Consider the following 22,179-nt stretch of genomic DNA (forward strand, 5'->3'; position numbering starts at 1 on the left):
GTCACACCTCCAGCCCTATCAGCTACCCTTTTAAACATGCCTCTGCAGTAGTAAAATCAGGGGAAAGATAACACTAAGCAAGAAGAGATCTAAAGCTGTGTGGTGTTTCATTAAATGTTTTTGTTTTTGTTGAGCACAAATGTTCTCATCCACCTTTTAAAGAGTGGCCTTCACTTATCTGAACCCCTTTGTCCAATTGGAACAAAATCCAAGGTTTTCTCCCAATTTATGGATTTACTTCAAATTCCATACAACTGACACTGACACACCCTACCACTAAGAGTGATCCCTCAGGAATGCTTCTGCAACCTTTCCACAGTGTAAACTAACTCTTCATCTCTTTCAAATTTGGTACTAATTTTGGTTATTGACTGCTTTGGCCTCTGACTATGGGAGGTAATATAAGAAATTTTAAGGAAAGCTATTTGGAGGGCAGAAGTGAGACAGACCAAACAGCAAGACAGAGCAAGCAAATTATCTACTGACCCAACATAGTCCATTGGGGGATGGAAAAGAGGGCCACCTAGTGGCATTTGAGTGGAGGTCAGTTTAGTTTGTCCAGATTAGTTGGTGTATCTCTTGAACAAGGCCCTGTGGGAATTGTCATTTATTGTGTTCCTTTTTTTTTTTTAACAGCACAATGAAAGGGTAATAGCCAAATTTAGTGGAAGGGACTTTAGTGCATTAAATCCAATGACATCATGCAAGCAATTTCTCATACCCACATAGTTAGTTTCCAGGTCTTCAGTATATGATGCCTGGAAGCACAATAAATCTTTTGCAAATATCAATTGTATAGATTTTCAATATGTGGCCCCATTTAGGTTTTTAATTGAAAAGGTGTGGTAACAGTCATGTATAGGATATCAAGGATAACTTTCCACTCTTCCATGGATTTTATTGTATGGAAAGGAAAGGGATTAGAGCAGCAGTAAGAAAGATTAGGCTTTCATGATGACAGAAGTCTTGATCTGTGATCTTTGGGAAATTATGTCAAAGGTCCTATCTGCTTCTTGGGAAGAACTTCCCTGTCCAGCTTTATCTAAAGGTTCACAAAAGGTATACAGTTCCAGCAATCTGGAGAGGCTTTTCTGAGTTGAGAAATATGGATCTAAGACTTGAAATCCTGATGTTTTGATGCAGTGTGAATGGTGAGAAGAATTTGGTATGGTCCTGTGGGGTCAAGGGCAGTCTTTCTCTAATGGCTATTTCCAGAAAACTCAATCTAAGTATTCAAATAATCCTTCAGGTGCCAGAAACATATAACCTGAGATTTGCATTGTCTTATTAGAATTATGGGTTTGACAAACTAAACATTAATTATAAGCCATTTTTGCAATTTTAGAGAAGTTATCCCACCAATATTATTTCTGTAATTTGGATAATTTTATCTCTTCCATCATGAGTCACAGAAAGCAGAACTCAGGAAGAATCAGGTGGCTATCCAGGCTTTCCAGGGGTCCATGCTTAGTCTGTTTACATCCTCTTAACAATTTTGCTTCACCAATTCAGGCGTGTAGCACTGCTTATTAAATGTGCTATCATAGGTAATTTAACTTGCACAAATATCATGGAATTCAAATTGCATATCTTAACAGTTTTATTACCACCTGACTTAGTTTGAAGATCTGCCAAATCATCTAGATAACTCACATTTTGATTGATATTGTAACAATTTTATGGATCAGTTTCTTCATTAGAATTCTGAGAATTCTTCCAGTGTAGTGGTATGATCTTAAAGTTGTCAGAAACCTGAACCTGTCAGAGTCCTTTCTATGAATCTCCATGAAGATGAAACACTTTTAAGCTTATAGTTGCTTAGGAAAATACCAGGGTAAACAATTAACCATCTGTGTGTGTGTGACAAGATTTAAGATGGTCACAGTTAAAACTTTCATGAGAATTCATTACAGTAATAAAAATAATTTACAAATAAGTTTGGTTATTTCTGTTGAATGCAACACTTTACGATAATAACTGGAACTATGACTGATAGCGTTATACCAGTACTACTAGATTTCCATGAATTTCATACAGTTTCTGAAACACATTAACATATTCATCCAAATATAACTCAATGAAGGTTTAGCATTACTTATTTGACAACGTTTCCACATAATTTAATACAATCAAATAAACCAAAATAGTTTAATATCTCCCTTTTTAGAAGGAAATGTGTCCTTTTGAGATGTTCCAAAGGCCCATTTGGTGAATCTCAAAGTTGACTCAAGGTTATGAAAAGACCTAAACTAGAATTTTATTTTGGAAATTTAATAAATAATATCAAAGATTTAAAACACTTGATGAAAATAGAATCACAGGTCACTACAAACAACAGTGTTTCATTTAACCAGAGTGATAACTAAAAGACTTCAAAGGTAAATACAAAAAGATACAGAGTTGTAGAAAAAACTTTGTTCTCACAATAGAGAGATTCAGTTTTGTTAAGTGATCAAAAATCTAATAAAGACGATAAATAGGAAACACAGGAAATTGTCTGGGTAAAACACACAATATTTGTTTTCTAGGCCAGTTACCTAAAAAGCAAAGAAAAATCTTTTGCAATTTCTTATTTAGACTAGAATGATTCTCCAAGAAAACCTTGCTGTTCTAACATATATGGCCAAATTCTAGTTTTGTATCAGTGTACTTTTGATACTAATGCTCAACTTTTATTTTATTTTATTTGTTTTTTTCTTAGGGGAGAGCTCGAATGCAGTCTCCCACTACCATAAATTATGCAGTCGAGTTTCCCACATTTGGGGAAATCGCAGGGGTCAGCACATCCTGAGTGCAATGGATAAGCCTTGCCCTGGGAAAACCACCTTTGTGATCATGGTATCTCCCCTGCCAGGTAAATATAATGCTCAACTTTTAGAAAAACTTATAATCTCCTTCTATCCTTAGCCAGCTTGATCACACATAAAATTCCTTTCGCAAGCTTCATTTTCCACAAATAGTGTACAACTTTCTCATCCACTCAGTTTTTCTCCTATATTTTTCTTCATATTTAAGAACTAACAGTTGACCTACTTTAGGATAAAAATTATACTTTTCCCTTAACAAAAGATTCTCATAACTTAGAATTTTTCTTTACTTATGTGTAAAGTTATTTCCCTTTGTAACTATAGTAATTTTAGTTACATATATTAGTTATAGTTTTTGACCCTTAGTGACCTTAATTTCCAATGGACACTGAGAAGCAAGTCATTATGAGCTGCCACAACAGCAATATGTACATTGGCAAATCTATGAATCATAATTTCTCAAAGTACTTTGCTTTCTCAAGATATAGTTGTGAGTGTGACACAGAGCATGTTTATTTACAATCCCAAATATCTTTAGTCTTTCCACAATAAGAAACTATATAGGAGATAATATTTTATTTCTACCCTGCAAGGTTTTTAAACCAGATCTGATAAAATATTTTTACGAATTTCCCTAGCCTCAACTTTACATTTTTTGGCAGTATTGGGGTTTGAACTCAGGACCTCATACTTGCTAGATAGGCACTCTGCCACTTGAGCCAGTCAGCCAGCCCTTCAATTTTACATTCTTAGTGATAAGAATATCAAAGCTTTCTGGCATATGAAGGGAATGTTCTGCATAGGAAAATATTTTATCTTATTTACATCTATTTAACTCACTTATTCTATTAGTATATACATATATTGTACCTTGGATTGATTCATCCCCTTCATTAATCTTCCTTTTTTACCATTCCTCTTCTATAAATGACTTCCACAGGTTTCAATGTTCCATATTCATATATGCATAGAAAGTACCTCAACCATATTCTCCCTTCTTTACCTTCTTCATTTACCCTCCCCTCCCACTTGTGCCCTCCTTTTAACATGACCTGTTTACATTCCTGTCCTTCATTGTTTTAGTGTCTGTTCATTGTTCAGTGGAGTTTTTCCTTGGTATTTTACCTGTAAATATATTGTACTTTAATCAATCCAATCCCCCCTATTACTCTTCCTTATCATTTCCCCTACACTATATTGTTCAATAGTTTTCATTGCATTTAATTGTGTCTTGTTCCTACATAGATGTGATGTTTCAATTTTATTCACTCCCTATCATTCCTTTCTTTTCTTCCTCCCCCAGTCTTCTCTAACAGTCCTACTTTTAATGGTAATGCTTTAATGCTCATATTTGTATTTGAACCCAACTTCCACATATGTAACTCACTTATTTTAAATAATTGTGCTTGGATTGCTTATAAAGATGATACATTAAACAATTATCCATCATCATAAGTCATTTTTCTTGCTGACGAATTTTGTAATATAGAGATAATATAAGCTTATTTTTATCAGTAAACCTAGATAAGAAAGTTGTTCATTTATATTATATTTAATGCTGAAAGCTCTGAAGGCATGCCTTTTTTAATCAAATAAAAATAATCTTATCTGCTGGAGAGCACCCAAGTCATGTGAACTTGAAAAGCATTTACATTAATTCTTATTTTTCTGAGAGAATACTTAATTATATGACAACTTATTTTCTTAAATAAATTAAACTCTTTTACAATAGAAAAATATCATGCACATATATCATGCATACATACATAAAGATATAGATAAAAACTTAGCTTTCATTCTAATATTTTAGCTATGTTCTAGGTGCATGCTTGAACTCAGAATGGATATTTCTAATCTTGTCTTATAGTCAGAGACAGGTTTAACCTTTTTTGTTTGTTTGTTTTAAGATTGAATAATGAGCCAGTTAATTTTTTCCCAAGAAAGTTTTGGGGCATAGCAAAACTCATGAGGACAACAATGAGGTGGAAGAATATATAGTCAGCAGTTTGAGAAGAGGGGTTACAGTAGACTAAGAGATTCTCATGGGAAAAACAAGATTTCATGGAGAAAATAGATGGCTAAGTCTTACAAATGTGTTTCTGAAAATGGTCAAAGTGTCAATTGGACAGGTTCAGATGTGGAAAACTTTCAGACTTGATTTTAAATCTCCATCACAGAAATATTTATTTTGTTTGAGGGATTGTTTGATTATTACCCCTGGAGTGAAGCTTTTTGGGGCTTCCTCTAATAGAGAAATAACAGTCCAGGCAAAAAGAAGTGGGTTTATGAGATGTCTGGTGTAAAAATGGACAATTTCTTTTCCAATGACCTGGCTGTTTGCAATAAAGTTTCTTTAGTTTGGGACCTCTTGGTTTTGTTTTACAATGTGGATGAGGAATTCCTCTTGGTTCCTGTAGCTATTGTATCTACACATGCCTGTTTACCTTATATAAAGAATCTTTTAGAAAGACGATTCTTAGTTGTTCTTAGTAAAGTTAGCCCAGTTTTTCAAAAATACACATGCTCTGTGCATTTTTTTTTACAAAAACTTTATCCAAGGTCCTAGAAAGTGAACTCCAAGATTCTTTAGATTGAAAGAACACATTTCCTTTTATAGTTTAGTTAACATATAAAAATTGTTCATATTTATGGGGTACCATATGTTGGTTCCATATATTTATACATTGTACAATATTCTATCAGGATTAAAATATCTGTCTCCACAAATATTTATTATTTTTGTAATGAAAACACTCAAACTCTTTTCTTCTAGTTGTTTGAAATATGCAGTACATTATCATTATGTATAGCCAACCTATAGCAAACACACACCAGAGCTTCTTTCTCTTATCCAACTGTAATGTACTACCCATTGACCAACCTTTCCTTATCCCTCCCTCTCTCTATTATCCCTAGCCTCTGACAACTACTATTCTACTCTCAACTTCTATAAGATCAACTTCTTTAGATTACATAAATGAGTGAGACCATGTAGCATTCATCTTTGTGTTTGGCTTATTTCACTTCACATAATATCTTTTAGTTACACCCATGTTGTTACAAGTGGCAGGATTTAATTCTTTCTTCTGGCTGAATATTATTCCATTTTGTGTATGTACCACATTTCCTTTATCCATTCATCCATTGATGGACACTTCAGTTGACTCCCTATCTTAGCTATTGTGAATAGTGCTGCAATAAACATGGGAGTCAAGCAATTTTTTGATATACTGATTTCATTCCCTTTGGATATATGCCCAGTAGTGGGATTCCTGGATCATACAGTAGTTCTATTTTTAGTTTCTTAGGACCTTATTTTGAATTATCTGAGAGTTTGTACATATGGTTGCTATATGGTCAAATTTCAATAGCCTTATTTTGTCTGTCAGTGAGATCATGGCTCCCTGAAAGTTTTTAATATGACATTGGCACATTGAAGAATTAAGTATTTATTCTAGTCTTCATAATGTAGTTTTGTTTGTGTCTCTTCTTTCAGAAATTCTAAGTAGTCTGTTCCTTATTTTCTCCAAGCCTGTGGCTGCTGACACTCTTTTAACACTAGAAGATGCCCTAAGTCCAGGTTTTCTGTAAGGTTATTGTTGCTTTGTTGCCACTGTTTCAGCACTAGAGAGCACCTCAAGTCCAAGGGCATAATGTGCCCTATCTCTTCTTGGTCCTGGGGGGTAGTCACTTGAGGTCTACTTTGGATCCTATTTATGATGCCAATCTGTTAACAGAAAAAAACTTCAGACAAATTAAATTTAGCAAAAAGAAACAGATAATGCTGAAACTTTTTATCTAAGCCAGGCAAAACTTTCCTCATCTACTGATGGATAAAGATTTAGTAAAAGCTGAGAAAATATACTATTTCTTAATGAGTATATGAACATTTCTGACTCTCAAATATGATTCAGCATGAACTCCGTAGCTTGTATAATTAATTGTTCAGTGAAGAGATATTAAGTAGGACTCACTAGATGAAAATGACAAAAACCAGAAACTAATAAGCAAAAGAGAGAAAATTATGGGAAAAAATAAGTGTTTCATGGAACTCAAGGAATGAAATAATCAAAACTTCAAAAGGAGAGGACTCAAGATGGCAACTAGTGTGCAGAAGCAGACAGCATGAGCTCCGTGAATCAAAAATCTTGCTGAGATGCTGGAGCCACATGCCATGTTACACTGAAAAAACAGGAGGGCTCCCACACCACCAGATGCCAGCTCCAAACCTGCTTGGGAGACATTCAGCAGACCAACAAATGAGCATCAAGCATCATGCTGTATTCCCCCAACCACCCCTGGGATAAACCAGCATAGCCCCCTCAGCAGACTGACACCCCTCCCTGCAAAAAAATAAACAAAACAAAAAACTGAATGAAAAAGGAACTGAAAACTAACACACAGCAAAGGGAGTGGGGTGCTATAAGTGCACTGGAGAAGGAGGGAGGAGCAAGGAACTGATCTTGTAAACTTCAGTAAACAAACGGCTAGAAAGGCAGAAGGGCTGACAGTGGGCAGGTGATAAGCCACTGCCTGAAATAGAGCAAGTAGCAGACCACAAAACTCATCTCATGCCAGTGAGCAACACCCAAAGTCAAACGGCACTGCAAAATTGGAAAACAATCAGCAAACCATCACAACACGCTGAGAGCAGGGAGCCAACTGACAGATCACTGACTTTGAACCAGAGAAAGGGGGCAAGGCAAAGAAGCAAGCCCCCAGTAAACCAACACAGTGAAAACTCAACTCCAAAGCAGGACAGCTGGTGGGCTACAGAGCTGATCTCCGGAACCTCAGGACAAGCCACACCTCACTGAGGAAGGAGCTGACTAAGCAGCTGCTTGTGAAAACCAGAAGAAAAACTGGTAAGACACCCCAACCACCTGGTGAGACTAAGACAGAGCCTCTGCTTAAACACCAACATCAGGACTGGATGCTGAAGGAGTAACACCAGAACTAGTAAGAGTGAAATTCTATTGTTCCCAAACCTGGAGGGTTTTTTGTGTGTGTTTGTTTGTTTGTTCATCTCTACCCATGGATTTCTTTGGGGGTTTTTTTTGTTGTTGTTAGTTTTACCATTGTGAATTAATCAACACTAAATTACACCCAGACCAGTGACAGAAATAGCACACACACACTTAGCTACAAACCCAATACAGCCGCAAAACAAAATTAAACCAAGCTAACGAAAACAGGTGACTGAAACCACCAACTAGGCTATCAAGAACATAGTTACACTGTGCCAAGTGGAGCTATGGGAAGACGTAAAACGGATGGAAACCATTCTCCCCCCAAAAATAATTTAATACAGGATTCAGAGGGAAATGAAGAAAACAGATACCAAGTTCTGGACTCCAACAAAACAAAGATAAATGATGCCAAGGAACCCAATGATGCCCACAAGAACAACCTCTAAGAAGAAATCCTACAAGTAATCACTGAGAATTTCATGGACATGGTTTTGGTAAACCAAAACATGCAAGAGGGACTCAAGAAATTCCAAGACACCAAAAATAAAGAATATGAGAAGACACAGAAACAAGTAAATGAACTCGTAGGAGCTCTAAATAAACACCAAAGTGAAACAGAGAACACTATAAATAGAGAGATAAATGAATTAAAGATGAAAATAGATAATATTAAACAGGAAGTGACCCATGATATGGAAAACCTCAGAAAAAGATGAAATAGAAACACAAAACACACCCACAAAGTGGAAGAAAATATTTGCCAGCTGCACATCAGACAAAGGACTGATAACCAGAATATATAGGGAACTCAAAAAACTAAATTCTCCCAAAATTAATGAACCAATAAAGAAATGGGCAAGTGAACTAAACAGAACTTTCTCAAAAGAAGAAATTCAAATGGCGAAAAAACACATGAAAAAATGCTCACCATCTCTAGCAATAAAGGAATTGCAAATTAAAACCACGCTAAGATTCCACCTCACCCCTGTTAGAATAGCCATCATTAGCAACAGCACCAACAACAGGTGTTGGCGAGGATTCGGGGAAAAAGGAACCCTCTTACACTGCTGGTGGGAATGTAAACTAGTACAACCACTCTGAAAAAAAATTTGGAGGCTTCTTAAAAACCTAAGCATAGATCTACCATATGATCCAGCAAAACCACTCTTGGGGATATACCCAAAAGAATGTGATTCAGGTTACTCCAGAAGCACCTGCACACCCATGTTCATTGCAGCACTATTTACAATAGCAAAGTCATGGAAACAGCCAAGATGTCCCACTACTGACAAATGGATTAAGAAAATGTGGTATTTATACACAATGGAATTTTATGCAGCCATGAAGAAGAATGAAATCTTATCATTCACAAGTAAGTGGAAGGAACTGGAGAACATCATCCTGAGCGAGGTTAGCCTGGCCCAAAAGACCAAAAATCGTATGTTCTCCCTCATATGCAGACATTGGATCAAGAGTAAACACAACAAGGGGATTGGACTTTGATCATATGATAAAGTGAGAGCACTCAAGGGAAGTATGAGGATAGGTAAGACACCAAAAAACTACATAGCATTTCTTGCCCTCAATGCAGAGAAACTAATGCAGATACTTTAAAGTTACAGAGGCCAATAGAAGAAGGGGACCAGGAACTAGAGAAAAAGTTAGTTCAAGAAGAATTACTTTAGAAGGTAACACACATGCACAGGAAATCAATGCAAGTCAACTCCCTGTATAGCTATCCTTATCTCAACTAGCAAAAACCCTTGGTCCTTCCTATTATTATTGCTTATATTCTCTCTTCAACAAAATTAGAGATAAGGGCAAAATAGTTTCTGCCTGGTAGCAAGGGGGTAGGGAGGGAGAGGGAGGGATTGGGGGCAAAGGAAGGGGGTGGGGGAAGGGGGGAGAAATGACCCAAATATTGTATGCACATATGAATAAAAGAAAAAAAAAGAAACATAAAACACAATGGAAGGCCACTCCAGCAGACTAGAATAAGCAGAAAACAGAATCTCAGAACTTGAAGATAAAATGGAAATTAAAGGAAAAACTGAAGAGTTGTTAGTCAAAGAACTCAAGACCTGTGAAAGGAACATGCAAGAACTCACCGACTTCATCAAAACACCAAACCTGAGAATCATGGGCATTGAAGAAGAAGAAGAGGTGCAAGCAAAAGGGATTCATAATATATTCAACAAAATACTAACAGAAAATTTCCCAAATCTAAAGAAAGCTATGCCCGCTCAGGTACAGGAAGCCTCCAGGACACCAAACAGACTTGACCAAAATAGAGCTACCCCATGACAGATTATCATTAAAACAACAAGCATAGAGAATAGAGAAAAAATGTTGAAGCCTGTAAGAGAGAAAAAACAAATAACATACAAAGGTAAATCCATCAAAATCACAGCAGATTTCTCAGCGGAAATCTTAAAAGCAAGAAGGGCATGGAGTGAGGTATTCTGGGCACTGAATGAAAATAACTTCAACCCTAGGATACTCTCCCCAGCAAAACTATTATTCAAAATAGATGGAGCAATAAAAGTCTTCCATGATAACAGAAACTAAAACAATATATGACACCAAGCCACCACTACAAAAGATTCTCCAAGGAATTCTGCACACAGAAAATGAAAGAAAACAAAACCATGAAAGGACAGGCAGTACCAAACCACAGGAGAAGAAAAGGCAAGAAAGTAGAGAGTAACATTGATTCAGCTGCACACAATCAAACCCTTAAACAACAAAGACAACTAATCGACAGGAATCACCACATACCTATCAATACTAACACTGAATGTTAACTGACTTAACTCCCCCATCAAAGACACCGTTTGGCAAACTGGATTAAAAAGGAAGATCCAACAATCTGTTGTTTACAGGAGACCTATCTCATTGACAGAAACAAGCACTGGCTTAGGGTGAAAGGCTGGAAGAAGATTTACCAAGCCAATGGCCCCCGAAAACAAGCAGGAGTAGCAATACTTTTCTTGGACAAAGGAGACTTCAAACTTCCGTTGATCAAATGAGATAAAGAAGGACACTCCATACTAATAAAAGGGGAAATACACCAAAAGGAAATAACAATTAGCAACCTATACACACCCAACGTCAGTGCACCCAATTTCATCAAACATACTCTGAAGGACCTAAAAGCATATATAGACTCCAACACAGTGGTAAATGGAGACTATAATACCACTATTAAATAGATAGGCCATCCAAACAAAAAATCAATAAGGAAATTCTCGATCTAAATCACACCATAGATCAAATGGACCTACTTGATGTCTACAGACTATTTCATCCAACTCTGCACAATATACATTCTTCTCAGCAGCCCATGGAACTTTCTCCAAAATTCATCATATCTTAGGGCACAAAGCAAGCCTCAGCAAATATAAGAAGACAGAAATAACCCCATGCATTCTATCTGATCACAATGCATTAAAACTAGAACTTGACAGCAAAAACAACAGAGAAAACATGCAAACAATTGGAAGCTTAACAGCACATTGGTCAATGATCAGTAGGTCATTAATGAAATAAAAGAGGAAATTAAAAGGTTCCTGAAAGTTAATGAAAATGAAAACACGACCTACCAGAACCTATGGGACACAGCAAAGGCAGTCCTAAGAGGAAAGTTTATAGCCAAGACTGCATATATTAAAAGGACAGAAAGATCTCCATTAAATGACCTAATGCTACATCTCAAAGTCCTAGAAAAACAAGAACAAGCAAAGCCCCAAACAAGCAGAAGGAGAGAAGTAATAAAAATAAGGGCCAAAATTAATGAAATAGAAACAAAAAAAACCATACAAAGCATCAACAAAACAAAAAGCTGGTTCTTTGAAAAAATAAACAAGATTGACAGACCCCTGGTAAACCTGACTAAAATGAGGTGGGAAAAACCCAAATCAGTAAAATCAGAAATGCAAAAGGAGCGATAACAACAAACACCATGGAAATCCAGAGAATCATCAGAGACTATTTTGAGATCCTATATTCTAATAAAGCTGAAAGTCTTGAAGAAATGGAAAAATTTATAAATACTTATGACCACCCAAAATTGAACGAAGAGGATATAATCCCCTGAATAGATCTATGACACAAAATGAAATTGAAGCAGCAATAAAGAGTCTCCCCAAAAAAGAAAAGTTCAGGACCTGATGGATTCTTTGCTGAATTCTATCAGACCTTTGAAGAAGAATACCAACATTCCTTAAACTGTTCCATGCAATAGAAAGGGAAGGAACACTGCCTAACTCATTTTATGAAGCCAGTATTATACTCAAAACCAGACAAAGACACCTCCAAAAAGGGGAACTATAGGCCAATCTCCTTAATGAACATTGATGCAAAAATCCTCAATAAAATAATGGCAAACTGAATCCAACAACATATCAGAAATATCATTCACCATGACCAAGTCAGCTTCATCCCAGGGATGGAGGGGTGGTTCAACATATGCAAATCCTTATCTCAACTAGCAAAAACACTATCTCTTTCTTATTATTGCTTATGTCTTGTCTTCAACAAAATTGTAGAAGAGGGCAGAACAGGTTCTGCCTGGAAGCGAGGGGGGTTGGGGAGAGAATGAGGCCACGAGGGGCAGGGGGGGAGAAATGGTCCAAACAATGTTTGCACATATGAATTTGTTAATTAAAAAAAACTTCAAAAGGGCAAGGTACAGTTAGGCCTCTAGAATAGTTGAAACCAAGGATTCAAATGTTACCAAGACTCTATTATTCTTTTATCCTTCCCTGCACAAATGGTTAATCTCTCTCTCTCTCTCTCTCTCTCTCTCTCTCTCTCTCTCTCTCTCTCTCTCTCTCTCTCCTCCCTCCCTCCTCCTTCTCTCCACTCATCTCTAACTCTATCTTTCTCTCCCCCCCCATTTGTTTCTCTCAAGTCCATGTAACAGGAAATATGGTTACTGACACTTTTCCAGATATTTATCTTAGAGCTTCAACCACTGGATAGACAGTAAAACAGTCTGGGTCCTCTGAAAAGCAGATGCCAAAATGAAGCTATTGATCTAGAGCTCTATTTTGAGTAAAGACTGGAAAGATAAAAAGGAGCAGGAATAGGCAGATAACAATGTAGTTCTGACAAATGTAAAAGAAGGAATGTGGAGAACGGGTCTCAGATGACAGTATAATTCTATTGAAGCCCAAGTGAGCACTCCAGAGCAAATATTGTTGATTAAAGGAATCCCACACTGGACAGAGATGTCCCTAGTATAACTCTTGTGCTTATAAATTGGATGGGAAGAGAATAGCCTTGGATCAAAAGATGCAAAAACATTCTAAAAGTACTCCAATCAGAGTTTGTTAGCCTATCCAACTTCTCACAGTAGGTTTTCTCTTGGAAGATCTGAAAGCACATCCATTGCTTCCTTAGATGTTATAGTCTCATATTCATGAGTACAGAGAGAAATTCATTGGCCAAATTTGACTTTTCTCACCATCAGGGAACAACAAATTATAACTAAGTGAACAATGTCGCATTATACTAAAACACAGTTTTATGGGCTTTTCAGGGAATGAGAGATTCCCTATTATACGGGACATTGTTAAAACTAAAACAGCTCCAAGATTAACTGGATTGGTTGGTTATTCTAGACAGGTGCTCTTACCACTTCAGCCACTCCTCCAGCCCTGGTTGGTTATTCTAGTGGTACCCATGTAAATGGGAGATAGTGGAACTGTTAAAACAATCCTGTATGAGCCTACTATACAAATAATTGTATTTTACTGATTTTGTGGAGAGAATTCTTTGTTATAGTTGTTTTGATTGGATTAGAGGAAATTGTGAAGGTCTCAGGACTATTATTTGAAAATACCAAAAATTTCACACTTTATCTTTTGCATGCTCACCTTGTGCATTTATACATGCTTCTTCTATCTAGAATGCTTCTTTCACAGGAACCTCCCTCCCCTCACCCTTTTCCTTACTGTTACAAATACTTTTTTCCCATAGCTTTGTGTTATGGTTTTGGGTCTGAAATTCTCCCTAAATACTATTTGCTAAAGAGTTTGGCAGTCACCCTGTGGAGCTACTGGAAAGTGGCTCAACCTTTAGGAGGTAGAACTTAGTAGAAGGAAGTAAAATCACTGAAGGTGTGCCATTGAAGGGGATTCTGGGATCCTGACCCCTCCTCTCTTTCTTTATCTCTCTTTCTGCTTCGAGGCTGAATAACTTTGCTCTGCCATGTGCTCCCTGTCATGATGTTCTGTCTTACTTCATAAACCCAAAACAATGGGATAAGTGACCATGGATATAACATCAGAAATTGTGAGTCAAAACAAACCTTTCCTCCTTATAAGTTGACTATCTTAGATATTTTGTCACAGTGACTGAAATCTGACTTACACACTTTGATTTCTATGAGGAATTACTTTACTAAATGAAAAATAAATCACATAATAAATGTCAAGCAGCTGTCATAGGGCATGGCATGTTAGGGGTTTATATCAGAGTTCTTAGTTGCATGGAAAAGATGCTGAATATGGCTGATTTAAGTAGAAAATGTCTAATAAAACTGTGTTGGGGATGGCACTGGAGTACCACTCATGTTACAAAACTCACAAGACTTGCTGGGCACCAGTGGCTCACACCTGTAATCCTAGCTGCTCAAGAGGCAGAAATCAGGAGGGTTGCGGTTTGAAGCCAGCCCTGGGCAAATAGTTTGACAGACCCTATCTAAAAACAAATCACAAAAAAAGGACTGGCAGATTGGCTTAAGAGGTAAGCATGCCCACTTAGTAAGTATGACACCCTGAGTTCAAATCCCAGTGCCAAAAAATATCACAAAACTTCAAAAAATATGTAATGAAACTGTTTGCAAGTATTGAACAATAGCACATGACTGTGATCCTCAGGAGAATAGAAACTCAGAAATTAATCCCCAGGTCTGCCCTCAGTCTTTACTTGATGACAAGTTTCTTACCTCAACATCAAGAGCTGGGTTCCAAACTGAGTTTGGCAAACTCACTGAATTGATAATGCGAAAACAAGAGTTCAGAGTAGCTAAAGCAGCTGAAATCTGTGGAGCAAGGCATCAGAAAGAACAAAGCCACATTGGAATAGATTAACATACATCTTGGGGTTTCCAGTACATATTTAAAGAGAAGAATTATAGAACTTATATTTGGCTTTAAGACTTACTCTAAAGCTACACTTATCAAAAGCTACACTTGTAGTTATAGAGCAACAAATAAAAAATAAGTCAATGGAACAAATGGGAATTCAGTAATAGATTATACATACATTGTCTTTTAAAAGTTTTTATTTTGAAATAATTATAATTTCACAAGAAGCTGAAAAAATGCAGGTGGACCACATGTATTCTTAGTAAAATTTCTTCCAGTGGTAAAATCTTGCATAACACTAGTACAATATCAATTCAGAAATTTGACATTGGCACAATTTACAGAGCACATTTAGATTTCAAGAGTTACACATACATACATGTGTATAGTTTTATAAAATGTTATCACTTGTGTAGTTCCATATAATTACCTCCACAATTAAAATACAGAATATATCAATTATCACAAGATCCTTTGTGTTGGCTTTTTATAGCCATAACTACTTCCCACCCTTTATCTCCTCACAATACCTGGCAACAACTAATCTGTTCTCCATTTCATCTTTTGTCATTTCAAGAATGTTGTATAAATAGAATCATGCAATATGTAACCTTTTGAGATTGACATTTTTTCATTCAACTTAATTCCCTTGAAGTCAATTTTTTTCTTTTTCAAAATATATGTATTTTAATTTAAATTTATCATACATTAATAAAATGAGGGTATTTCATTGTGATAATTCTATGCATGTGTATGGTGTACCTTGAAGAAGTTCACCCACTCCATTATATTCCTATTTCCCTCTTCCCTTTTTATTCAGTCAGTGTTTGGAGGGTTTCACGTTGCTGTCTTCATATATATGCAGAGTACTTCCATCCTCTTCCCTGACCTCAGTATCCTTTCCTTCCTCTCCCCTCTCCCACAGACCGCCTCCTGTATATATTCATGTCTAATTATCATTATCATCATCATTTTAGGTCTAGGTTCTACAAATGAGAGAGAACATGCAATATTTGGCCTCTTGAGATTGGCTTACCTTGCTTGGTATGATGATCTCCAGTTCCATTCATTTTCCTGCAAATGAGATAATTTCATTTTTCTTTATGACTAATAGTCCATGTTATGTATATATAATATTTATCCATTCATCAGTTGTTGGGAACCTTGGCTGATTCCATAATTTGGCTATTGCAGCTTTCTTTACAATAGCCAAATTATGGAATTGTCAGATTTTTTATTATCTTGGCTATTTTTTATTTCAGCTATTATAGTGGGTCTATAGTTATATTGTGATTTTAATTTGCATTTCCCTGGTGACCAATATTGAACATATTTTTATGTGTTTATTTGCTCTTTGTATATCATCTTTGGTGAAAGTTTCTTTCTTGTCTTTTGCCCATTTTCTACTTGAATTGTTTGGTTTTTAATATGGTTGAGTTTTGAGAGCTGTTCATATGCAGATAACCCTCAACTTATGATGGTTTGACATGACTTTTTGATTTTATGATGGTGTGAAATTGGTATTCATTCAGTAGAAAGTACACTTAAAAATTTAAGTTTATCTTTTCTTAAGCTAGTGATATGTTGTATGATATTCTGATGATGGTGAGCAGTGACAGAGAGCCATAGCTCTCAGTCAGTCAGGATTTGCACATATGAGGACAAAATATTAATTGGAGATTTTAATCACCTGTATTCTTTCAATTGAAGTATTCTCAATGTTCAAGCATGACTGGGTAGTGGTAAGGGTGAGATGAAGTTTTTCACTATTGAAGTCAAGGTGTAGTTCAGTATCCAAATCTTCACCAAGGGTACTGGAACCCATCCACAGCATCACTTAAAGAGAATAAACTACCTGTAGTCTCTTGTACCATCTAGTGTACAGGGTGCTATGCCCACGACCTGCATGGGTGTGCTGCATGAACCTGACTAAGAGTGGCGGGGAATGAGAAATAAAAGAACACATACAGACATACAGACATAAAACAGAAAAGTGGGATCAGGAGGGCTACACGTTCCTGCTGGGAACAAGGAAATTAATCAGGTTAGTACAAGGAAATTAATCAGGTAAAAATCAAGCTTCAACAATTCTTTGATCTAAGATAAAAGGAATGAGGTCTGGTGGGCTAATTTTCCTAAGGCTATAGAAGCTTAATTACAACACATCAGTTCTGGAATCATCATGGCACGCAGAACAGCTTTTCTATGGTACTGATTAATCTGGCATCAGGGAGCCTCCAAACAGTTCTGGTACTTTATCTAGTTTTGCATCAGGGGGCAGGTATGCGGACACAGCAGGTTGCTTTCTTCAAGGAGATGTGGGAACAAAGGTCAAGACACCAGGTGCTGGGAAAAATATGGTAGGAGAAGCTCTGCAGGCTCCATTATTTCCCAGTCCAGGATTCATGCCTGGTCTCCAACAGTGCTAATCTATGTGACCTAAGGGTGGGGCTAGTCAAGGGTCAGCTGTCATCTTCAGGACTGAATTCACTTTAGAAGCTTCCCTTCTTTGTTTACCAGGAGCTGCTGCTGGACGCAAGCAGTCATGCAGCCTGTGGGCCAGACAGAGTCATACTCACTCCACAGACCTCTCAGTTTGTGCCCTCCAAGGCAGCAGGTGCCCAAGGCTAAAAATGTTCCCCAAATGAGTTGGAGAGTGGGAGAAGCAATCATTACTGAGTTTTGCACTGGAGGAAGAGAACTGGGGAAACCTTGCACTCTGTCTTCCAGTCACAGCACTTCAGACCCTGCCTAGTAGTTAGCCACCCTGTGGGAAGTAGGAGGCTTGGGAAATCAACTGATCCCGGGATCTGTGCTCATAGCTCTCAGTCCCCACACAGCAGTAAACTACATGAAGCTGGAAGTCACTTCCAGAGGTGGTGCAATCTGCCAGCCACAGGCGGGAAGCTCTGAAGCTCTGTAGCTCTGTTTCCATAGTGAGGCTTATTTGATGGGGCTCACTCCTTGCCACCAAGGGTGGGGCCATCAACCACCCTCTTTGTCCCAGACTGAGTTCCTTGCTGCTTAAACTTCTCAGTGGGCACACATCAGACCCTCCCACTCTCCATAACTGCCTCTAGTGGCCATCTCCCACCCAGACACTATGACTGGGTTTCTCCAGGCTCCCTGAGATTTGATTGTTTCTTCTGTTCAGGTCCCCAGACTAACTTAGTCTCAAACAATAAGCCCCATTGCAAGATGGAACCTGGGAACATCTCTCTGAGATACAGGGAGCAACAAAATGTCTTTCTTCTTTAATACTGGCCTGCCACACTGCAGGATTCATTGTCACACAAAATACCTACCTGGATTTCAAATTTCTGGGATCTGTGGACTTATCCTGTGACAAGTATTGCCAGTCTGTTTCACCAGGTTTGCCTGGCTTACTTTGTGGTTGTATTTTCAGCTTCTCTCCCCTCAGGGAACCAGGGTTGGAGATGCACCCTGTTTCCTACTTTTCTCTGTGCTGCTTTTCTTTTTCTCCATGCCTTTCAGCTGTCATGTCACCTATATCATGTTTCCTGATGCTCTTCCTCCCTTTCTCCTTGGAATATAGTCTCTCCTTTTTTACCCTGATGCTTCTCATTCAGTCACATGGAGGGTGCTTCTAATCTGCCGTCTTCCAGAAATCATCAAAATATTTTTCTTTTTTCAGTGCTCAGGATTGAACCAAGGGCTTCATGCATGCTAGACAAGTGTTTTTAACCACATGTACCATGCCCCCAGCCTTGTTCCCTTTATCAATATGTGGTAACTTTCTTCATCCCTTGTGACATAATTTGGCTTGAAGTGTGTTTTTCACATATGAGTATAGCTACTTCTGCTTGCTTTCAGATTCCATTTGCTTGGAATATCATTTTCCATCCTTTTACTTTCAGTCTCTGTATGTCTTTGCCAGTGAGGTGAATTTATTGTATACAGCAAATAGTTGCATCTTGTTTTTTAATTCAATCAGCCAATCATCATCTTTTAATTGGGGATTTAACTCCATTTACACTTAGTATTATTATGAGAAATGTGTTCTAACTTCTCCCTTCTTCACCTTAGAGATTCATGCTTTAATGAGTCAATGATGTTTGATTCATTCTTAGTTTTTATCTACCCTTCTAGTGAGATTTGCTCTTTCCTGAGCTTTCATGCTTATTTATATCTTTATTCCTCTTCTCTGTGTATTATTCTTTTAAGTATGTATCTTTTGTAATGCCAGTTTAGTGATCACGAATTGCTTTAGTTTATGCTTATTGTGGAAAGTATTTATTTCTTCTTTGATTTTTGAAGGAAAACCTTGCTGGATATTGTAGTCTTGCCAAGCAGTTATTTTGTTTCAGGGTTTGAAATATATCAGTTCATGCCCTCGTGCTTTTTATGGTTTCTGTGAGAAGTCTACTGATTATTCTGACAGGTTTGCCTTTGTAAGTAAGTTGGCACTTCTGTCTTGCAGCTTGACATTTAAACTATAATACAACATAGACAGGCTTTTTGCTGGTCAAACTTATTTGAGATTCTAAATGCCTTCCCTACTTGTAGGTCCATTTCTTTCCCTAAATTTGGGGACATTTCTGCTATAATCTGATGAAATAAATTTTCTATTCCTTTATTCTGTATGTTGATTCCCTCTTTCATACAAAAGACTCATAGGGTTGGTCTCTTAGTTATGTCTGAGAAGTCTTGGATTGTTGTGGTCATAATTTCTTATTTTTCTTTATTGCTAGCTGAATGTAATAATTTCTCAACCTTATTTTTAATTCCCAATTTTTTCTACCTGATCTAGTCTATTAGTGATGATTTCATTAGGTTATTTTATTCAATTTATTGAGCTTTTTATTTCCAACATTTCCATTTGTTGTTTTTTTCCATAATATCTATATTTTTTTGCTGACTTTCTCATCCAAGTTGTTAGATTTCTTGTGCAGGTCTGGCATGGACTTTTTTACTTTATTCATCTTGTTATTTGAATCCTTTTGAAGTAATTGATAATTTTTGAGAAACTAGACTTTTGAATTATTTGCCTGATATTTTAACCATTTCTATATCTTTGCATTCAGGTATTTTAGCCATTTCTATATTTTTGCATTCAGGTATTGAAGATTTGTTAACTTTTGAAGGAGTCGAATTATCTTGCTTTTTCAGATTTCTTGTGTTTATAACAAACTAGCTGTAGAAATTTAATTAAAATCAATTAAAGCCAACTACTATGCCACCAATAATATATAATATACTCTTATAATAATATAAGAGTAAATGGCAAAATAAGGTAGACTAAATTATGAAGTTAAAATTAATTAAGCTAAAAGTAATACAAAAGTGAATGAAATAAAGGAAAAGGGCAGAGAATGGGAAAAAATAAAGAAGAAACAAGGTTAAATAAAATAAAAGAAGGAAAAGGAAAAGAAAGGAAGAGGAAAAGAAGTGAGCCAGGGATAAAAAAAATCTGATTACAAAGTAAAGTACATAAATACAATAATTAGATAAAGTAAGAAGAAGAATAAAAACTAAAAGATAATTTTTAAGAAACAAAATGAAGTAAAAACAATGCTAAAGTACATGGAAATTTAAAAAGTAAAAAAGAAAAAAGAAAAGAAAAATAAGAAAAAAACCAAAAAGTTTTGAAGGAACTTTTTTCTCGGTCCTCAAATGTTGGACTCTGTAGGTATGAGTAAGTCATAGCTGGAGTCTATTATAATTCCTACTGTTCAAGCTGGTGCTATAAATAGCAATTGACTGCCACAGACTTGGCAGTAGTCAACCTCTATATTAATCCACACACAATGGGGTTTCCTCCTCACCAAAGAGGGTGGAACCACTGACTACTGGGTACTCCACAGCCTCTAGCCCATGTAGAACAGAAAACTTTTAATATATCATTCTTGATTTCTACCCTTTCCTAAGATCATAATTCTGGTTCAGTATATTTTTATTATTGTGACTTTATTTTTAGAGCAACGAAGAATATGAAAAATTAAAAACAATTATTTTACCTTCACTTATTCCTCTCTGTTGCTTTGACTTTTGTGTGTAGATCCATGTTTTTGAACATTTTCCTTCTCCCTGAAGAACCTCCTTTAACATTTCCTGCAAGGCAAGTCTATAAGTAACACATTCCCTCAATTTTTGTTTGAAAAAAATCCTAATTTCTTTTTCATTTTAAAAGATAATTTCACTGGATACAGAATTCTAAGTGGTATGTTTTCTCTTTCATCACTTTAAATTTTTTAACCCATTGTCTTCTTGCTTTCATTGTGTATGATGTCTGCTGTAATTATTAACCTGAAGTAAAATATTCCTTTCTGGCACTGGGTTCTTGAAAACCACAGAATTAGAATGGAGATCATCCTCAATGGATTGCACACCTTGTGTACCTGCACTTTAGCAAAAACAAAAGCAAAAAGCTCTACAACCACAGAATAGTTAGACAGTCAAAGAAAATTTTGCTTAAGCTGTGAGTTCAAATGCTTCCAAAAATGGAAGTGGAAGCAGAAAAATGAAAGTCAAAAATCGAAAGAACTGTAGTAGAGGGTTCACTGTAGTGTTATCACCTAGTTCCTCAAAAAATCTCCAATTCTAAAAATCTCTGGGTAAAAAGTCGTCTTTGCAGCAGGCCAGTACCACACTCCTTCCACCAACGGGTTGTTAACTCATGAGTCCTAGCTTAATTATATAATATATATAATATTATACATATTAAATATAGCATTACAGTTCTTCCAGATGGACTTCAGAAGAAACTTAATAAGAGAAATCTGAAAAGATTGCGATATAAGAAGACTGTTCATAAATGAGATAGCTAAATGACAGGATGATGTGAAACCAAAATTTTTCATCCAACCAAATAACCTCCAAGTATAAATTGAAGCTATAGTGAACATGCAAGAATTCAGAAACTATTCTTATGATTTCTTCCTAAGATTTAATAGAGAGCAAGCTTCTGATAACCAAGCAATGATAGAAGTTTGGCATATGTCTTATGGTGAATGGTAACTATAAGTACTGTAAATCTAAGAGTTAATTGTAGAGAAAGAATGACAGAATGAAGGCAAATATTATATATTTAGAATATAGCTTCATAGATATTAACTGGTAGTAACAGGATATAGATTAAAATTGGAGGATGGGTCAGAAGGAAGGGAGAGGCAAAAAGAGGCTACTAGAAAATTTCATTATTATTCTTGGACAGAATCAACAGTATCTTTTAAAAGGGGCTAAAGGTATCTGTGATAGCATCAGTATCAAGCATCAGTATCACTTAGAAAGTTGTTAGAAATACAAACAGTCATACCTGTTGAATCAGAAACTTGAGTTGGATCCCAA

General features: G+C 36.5%; 1 long non-coding RNA gene and 1 other non-coding gene across 2 annotated transcripts in view; one reads left to right on the forward strand and one right to left on the reverse strand.

The window, feature by feature from the left end:
• The window catches only part of LOC141419865 (uncharacterized), a 56,776-nt gene that overhangs the window by 5,108 nt on the left and 29,489 nt on the right, over window positions 1-22,179 (forward strand). The window contains exon 2 of the long non-coding RNA XR_012444575.1: window positions 2,702-2,854. This is a non-coding gene — a long non-coding RNA (uncharacterized lncRNA). The remainder of the gene's footprint in view (window positions 1-2,701; window positions 2,855-22,179) is intronic.
• On the reverse strand, window positions 2,699-2,862 carry LOC141419949 (U1 spliceosomal RNA). Its single transcript, XR_012444673.1, has one exon. It is a non-coding gene; the product is annotated as a U1 spliceosomal RNA (small nuclear RNA).

This window comes from Castor canadensis, chromosome X (genome assembly GCF_047511655.1).
Source record: "Castor canadensis chromosome X, mCasCan1.hap1v2, whole genome shotgun sequence".
In the NCBI taxonomy this organism is placed as follows: domain Eukaryota; kingdom Metazoa; phylum Chordata; class Mammalia; order Rodentia; family Castoridae; genus Castor; species Castor canadensis.